This window comes from Mytilus californianus, unplaced genomic scaffold (assembly GCF_021869535.1).
Source record: "Mytilus californianus isolate M0D057914Y unplaced genomic scaffold, xbMytCali1.0.p SCAF_5, whole genome shotgun sequence".
Taxonomy (NCBI): domain Eukaryota; kingdom Metazoa; phylum Mollusca; class Bivalvia; order Mytilida; family Mytilidae; genus Mytilus; species Mytilus californianus.
The window spans coordinates 60,664,841-60,672,305 of NW_026262701.1; the positions used below are offsets into that span (position 1 = coordinate 60,664,841).

The window sequence follows — 7,465 nt, forward strand, 5'->3', positions numbered from 1 at the left end:
ATGCAGCGGTTTGTAAATATATGTAAATGTCGGTCTCTGAATACATTTACATAACATTTGCATACCTCTTCAAATCCGGGATTTCGTGTAGTGAAATAACCTTTGACTGTGTGAATTTTCATTTAAATTCATACATGTGTATATATTAAGGAAGCATAGCAGATGCAGTTTAACAAGAGGAATTATGTTAGTTTGGTAAATGAAATGTGTTGAATACAATTAAAATATGTGTACTATGTATTCCAAAAAATGCCCTTGAAAAATATTAAATAGCTTTTGATATAGTTGTTTTCATCATATGGTAATGATTGTTTATTGGCTGCTTGACATCCAGTTGGAACTTTTTATCCATAATAGGATCAACATAATGAGTGAGCTGAATATTTCAACAACATCCTGAGTAAGATAGTTACTAGTATATTGCTATGCGTGTAGATCTCAATTGTATTAAAACATTCCCTTAAAATACCTTTAACCACAATCAGATGCATTATTCTGACTGAGTAAAATACTTTTTTCCTTTTGCCCCTGAAACCTGCAATGTATTTCAAACTGAAAGTATTTGCACCAATAACACATCCCTAATTATGAGGGTCGTAATGGGGGTACCTTCATGACGAATAACGGTAAAAATTCATGCCAAATGACGTTAACGGTAATTTTTGGTGCAGGACGATAAAATGTACACTTTCTTTTAGACGATAAAAATTTCGACGGATTTTGACGAATCACGTTAATTTTTTTCCAAAATTAACGGTAACGATAATAATCTGAGACCTTTGACGAATCACGACAAGGATTTTTTGACGAATCACGGTAAAATTTTAACCAATTTGACGCTAACGGTAGCCGAAAATGACCGTTTGACGCCTGACGGTAAAGGGCATTCATATATATACCCTCAATTATCATTAGCATGGCAATCACAATACCACCACTTTGGTCTCGAACGTTGGAACTCTTAAAATTTCCTTTACAAAAGAGTTCTGATTGCATGTCAATAGACTAACAAGGGGATATGGGGTTTTCATCTGTCATTTTTTTTTTAAATTGATGTGAATTTAATATTAATTTCATCCAAGACAGATAGCTCTATCTATGTCTGTTGTAGTCCGAGATTACTTTGACGTCCAACGGCTGTTTTGCCAGACAAGCTGGGGCCGTGGGACAACAGCGCCCCATCATGTCTGGCAAAACCGCTATGACATTCTATATCTGTTGAAACAATGTCAATGATCGGGGATGACAATGGTTCTAACAAGTACTGATGTGATCGTGGTCATCTAACGAAATTGTTTTTACTTTTGTCTCCTAGAAAAGGTCTTCATAGGTAAAACGAAATGCATTTCAAATAACTATGTGTTTGATAACTACTTGTCCTCGGCAATGATCTGACACAACTTCATGTTGGCATTCCGATTTTGACCTTTTATTTACAAATCGATTTATCACACGTGCGTTTGAATCGATCGGAGCAATATGTGCACAAGAAAAACGTCTTAGAGAAAAAAAATGTCAAGAATAAACTAATTTTGGAGCGGCATGCGGCCCAAAAATTAGCGGAAGCGGTTATTATTTTTTTTTATTGAAAAGTCAATTTCTCAAAAACAGGAACAGGAAAATCCAAAGAACTATTAACCAAATTGGTGTGGCCTAATCCTACACTTCTCTTAATCTAAGCAGCTCATCTTTTTAACTTCGTAGTGTCTCAAAATCCCGAAATCAATATACATGTATTAAACATATGTATATTTAAACTGTCCTGACCACTTTGAGCCACCTTAAACTGTCCTGACCACTTTGAGCCACCCTAAACGTTCCTCTCATCCCTATTCTATAACTACTCTAATAAGATAAAAAAGCTTTATAAACAAAAATCTTTACATATGTTAATATGTTGAGATATCAATTTGGGTACCCAATTTGTCAATAAATAATTGAATTTATCTATTTCACACAAGTTAAAATATAGCAAAGTGCTCTCGACCAATGAAAAAATAGGATTTATAGTGTTTCTTAATTAGGAAGAATGAATGAAAATCATGTTCTTAGTAATGGCTTATCCTATTGTTTAGGCATATTTACAGTTCAAAACAAAGAGTTTCTATAAATGGGTTACAAATGCACCGGAGCACATTTATCAGATTGAAAGGATTTGTAATTGAAACTCTAAGTTTAAATTTATCCTACATATTTAGCTATTCCGCTTACCAAAACTCTGAATCAGATTACTCGATCCGCTGTTGGTAAGAACAGTAATTTCCAATATTCCGATAAAATCAAGAAAAATGCAGGAATTTAATTTAACTTTTGGATATATAAAAAGGCATTTTATTTGAACATTTAGTTTTAGTTCATTACTTCTCATAATGAAGAAGTATTAGATGTAAATGGCTGGAATACAATATTGGCTGTAAAATAAAATTTAGTTGTAACTTAAATTTTGAATTTTTTAATATGAACTGTAAATAAACAAAAAGATAGTTCCTCACTAAAATATCACATGCTTTACATTCATACTCACAATCAGGAAACTTGTACAATTTTTACCATTTCATTGTACTGTTGTGTCATGTTATGCCTAAAACACAATCTATTATAGTTTCTAAAATTATAAGAAAGTCCTTGCATCGCTAAAACTACTCCATAAATGAAATGCCTAAAAAGGAAGTCATGCATTAATTATATAAACATTGCACTGCAACGAATTCTTGAATATAACCGACCAAGAGATCATTTGAGCCTTTGGCAGTTAACAATATTCTAAGTTTGCATGTACTCGTACTTAATCATGAAGAAAGGGATTGTCATTCTCTTACATATACTTAAAAAGAAGCGATGTCCAATTATCAGTTTAACAATAAAGAAAAGATAAGATAAGATAAATTGTATTTCCAATAGAGGAACCATTATAGGCATAGTCAGTACATTGATTGATACTCTTTTCACGTCTCTTTGACACATTCCCCATTTCCATTCTCAATTTTATACACAATTTTCACAAATTCATCACTATCACAGATGAAATGCGTAAAACAAATTAATGTGCATTTCCTAATCTAATACACCAAGCTATAAGATGGAGATTTTTCACCAAATTTGACTGAAATCAAATCTATTTTCATAAATAATATCCTAGCTGCCACGAAAATGCAACTCATTTAGTTTAGTTTAAAAACATATTTTATTTACTCAAGTAAATTGGAGTGGACACAAGTAAACTTATGAAGTCCGCTAGGAATTAAAAATCAATATATACTAGTGAACAAAAGAAACGATACAAGGCAATGTATTTTCCATATATAATGAAATATAATACAAGCCCAAACGAAAAAGTATAAACAAGTCTAAATTGAAAACAACGTTCAAACCTATGATTGCGTTGGATAAAAACCGCAATTTTTATACGTGTGCATGCAAAACAAATTTCTCGGTGGAGGGGTCCAAATTCAGCACAAACAACATTTTCCTAAAGACCAAAAAAGTGAAAAGGTATATTTTAACAAAACGCATTTGACTAGCAGGTCGAACAACGGATGTCCTTAAAACCCTGCTGACTGCCATTGGCGATTGTCAAATAAACGGATCACCAGATGTAACAAAATGGATCTTAACTATTAATTTAATACCTAACAGAAAACGATAAACTTGCGGAAAAGATGATATACCGCAAACAAAAGGTGCAAAAATTAGTACACCATATCCGGATTTCAACAATTAATGTGTCTTCAGTGATGTTAGGAATCAAAACGGTGTTTGGAAGGCCTTATAATTTTTACCTTAATTTAAGATAGATTATCAGAGACACATATACAAATATATGTCTCTGCTATTATTGATCATTAACTTATATATGTTATAATCACCCAAAAACCATTGTTGAAATTAATATACTAGTACCAAAAAATTGTGTAATTTTAAGTAATCCCTACTAAATTTGTGTTGAATGTAACTGGGAGATTGGCTATTGGAATGACGATGATAACTTGACGAGATGCAACAGACCGGTTGCAGAGATTGGCGGTGCCAACGATAGACAATGACTTGGACCAATAGTCAGTTGCCTGAGAACACTCGCTACAACTCCACTGGTAGAATTAGACACAATTTCTATGCAATTGTTAATAATTTAATGATTTCAGAATTGAATAGCAAGTATTTTTACAAATTGGTAGCATGGTGTCCCACAGGCATTTGTCCCTGAAAAAAAATTCTATATACCTAAATATAACCAGAGACATATAATACATGATACACGTGTTATATTAAGGAATATAGGGGGTTCAGAGACAAGTGCATGTATGTTGTCCGTACGACTGTGACTCTCACTGAAGTAAGAACTTCAGAAAACATATTTAAATTAACAAAAAATGCGCTCCGCCTGCAGCAGCTGGATACGACCGCAGAGGTCGAACCCTGAACAGTTGGGCCAAGTATGGACACAATATTAAAGCTTGATACAGCTCTGAATTTGGATAGTGATTAAATATTTGACACATTATTGATTTCTGACACAGAATAAATGTGGTCAGATAACTTAAAAATTTGAAATGGGACATTTATAATCTACTTAATGGTCCAATATCCAAAATCTAATTCCATGGTTAGATTCAGCATATAAAACAAAACATGATTTCAAGTTATTGTCCGGAAACTAGAAAAATGCCTTTTTGGGCCCGTTGTTGACCCCTAATTCCTAAACAGTTTGGACCATAACCCCCAAAATCAATCCCAACCTTCCTTTTGTGCTATTGACCCTTGTGGTTAAATTTCATAGAGATCCATTTACTTATACTAAAGTTATTGTTCGGAAACCAAATTTCTTTGGACGACGACGAAGACGACATGATTATAGCAATTTACGAACGAAAATTTTTTACGAGTCGTATAAAAATTGCTGAGTTGCAATTTCATAATAGAAACGAGGTTGTCGATTGACAATTAAATAAACAAGTATCACTTAAAGGATTAACAAAAGAAGATAACACATATTTGTCCTTTGGTTTTAGGCTGACTAAGCCCTAATTGAAATGACTAAGGATTAATTATTCTTTACGTAAGAAAAACTTAATAACTATGTAAAGTTGTGACTATATCTATTATTTATCAAAAGTATTATCTTAAACGAATTTCCGTCTTTGTGAAAATATGCTGGCACTTAATTGTTAATACTTATAAGATAAAAAAACCTTTATAAACAAAAATCGTTGCATATGTTAATATGTTGAGATATCAATTTGAGTACCCAATTTGTCAATAAATAATTGAATTTATCTATTTCACATATGTTAAAATATAGCAAAAAATAGGATTTATAGTGTTTCTTAATTGGGAAGAATGAATGAAAATCATGTTCTTAGTAAGGGCTTATCCTATTGTTTAGGCCTATTTACAGTTCAAAACAAAGAGTTTCTATAAATGGGTTACAAATGCACCGGAGCACATTTATCAGATTGAAAGGATTTGTGATTGAAACTGACTAAAGTTGAATTTTAAAGCAAACAACAAAATAAAAATAAGTTGAAGTTTACTCGTACAGTAAAATTGGTTCCATTTATGTAATTAAAATATCAATAACTTCAAAGTTACAAAATAATTTAACATTACATCAAAGCAATGCAAGAAAAAAAGTTTAAATTTATCCTACATATTTAGCTATTCCGCTTACCAAAACTCTGAATCAGATTACTCGATCCGCTGTTGGTAAGAACAGTAATTTCCAATATTCCGATAAAATCAAGAAAAATGCAGGAATTTAATTTAACTTTTGGATATATAAAAAGGCATTTTATTTGAACATTTTGTTTTAGTTCATTACTTCTCATAATGAAGAAGTATTAGATGTAAATGGCTGGAATACAATATTGGCTGTAAAATAAAATTTAGTTGTAACTTTAATTTTGAATTTTTTAATATGAACTGTAAATAAACAAAACGATAGTTCCTCACTAAAATATACATGATTTACATTCATACTCACAACCAGGAAACTTGTACAATTTCTATCATTTCATTGTACTGTTGTGTCATGTTATGCCTAAAACAATTTATTATAATTTCTAAAATTAATTCTAAAATACATTCTAAAAATCGCTAAAACTACTCCATAAATGAAATGTCTTAAAAGGAAGTCATGCATTAATTATATAAACATTGCACTGCAACGAATTCTTGAATATAACCGACCAAGAGATCATTTGAGCCTTTGGCAGTTAACAATATTCTAAGTTTGCATGTAATATAACACTCGTACTTAATCATGAAGAAAGGGATTGTCATTCTCTTACATATACTTAAAAAGAAGCGATGTCCAATTATCAGTTTAACAATATAGATAAGATAAGATAAGATAAATTGTATTTCCAATAGAGGACCCATTATAGGCATAGTCAGTACATTTATTTTTTTATATCACACAATTGCAATAGACAATACACAAGAAAATAAAAAAAAAGAAGAAGAAATACAACTGAAAAAAAAACCATGAAATAATAATGACAATTTATGGTGAAAGTCTAAAAATGTTCGAATTAAGAATTATAATCTTTTCACATCTCTTTGACACATTCCCCATTTCCATTCTCAATTTTATGCAGTCACAATTTTCACAAATTCATCACTATCACAGATGAAATGCGTAAAACAAATTAATGTGCATTTCCTAATCTAATACACCAAGCTATAAGATGGAGATTTTTCACGAAATTTGATTCAAATCAAATCTATTTTCATAAATAATATCCTAGCTGCCTCGAAAATGCAACTCATTTAGTTTAGTTAAAAAACATATTTTATTTACTCAAGTAAATTGGAGTGGACACAAGTTAACCATATACTTATGAAGTCCGCTAGGAATTACAAATCAATATATACTAGTGAACAAAAGAAACGATACAAGGCAATGTATTTTCCATATATAATAAAATTGGATACTCTGTTCCAAGGTAGATAATTGCCCAATTGGTCTAATATTTACAGAGTGTTATTTTCTTATCAAAACCATTGATTTAAGGCAAATACGCAAATTTATTTTTTTTTTGCTATTTTTGTTATTTCAAAAATCGTATTTTCACATAAAAATTCAAATATCGATATCAGAACTTAAAACTAAAAACTTAAAACTGAAACATGGTCTGCTTTAAAATTTTGAATGCCTTTGCAGATATTTGAATACTTAATTCTCATCATCGAAATTAAGTGCCGACTTTTGTCATCATTTTCCGCAAAATAAATTTGACCCCTGTGTTCAATAACACGGTATTTTCTCACTTTCCAATTTGGTCTGATTCTTTTAATCATATGCATTTGCTTTGCAAATGAATGTTTTTCAATAGATAATTTAACAGTTTTTCCTGTTTATCATATTTTATGATAAATTGGAGTTCAAACTTGTGTATAGATATAAGAAGATGTGGTATGAGTGCCAATGAGACAACTCTCCATCCAAGTCAAAATTAATAAAAGT

General features: G+C 31.1%; 1 protein-coding gene across 2 annotated transcripts in view; it reads left to right on the plus strand.

The window, feature by feature from the left end:
* LOC127701157 (cytoplasmic dynein 1 light intermediate chain 2-like) overlaps nucleotides 1–7,465 on the plus strand; it is a 722,868-nt gene that overhangs the window by 709,482 nt on the left and 5,921 nt on the right. The gene's annotated exons all lie outside the window — the stretch shown is intronic.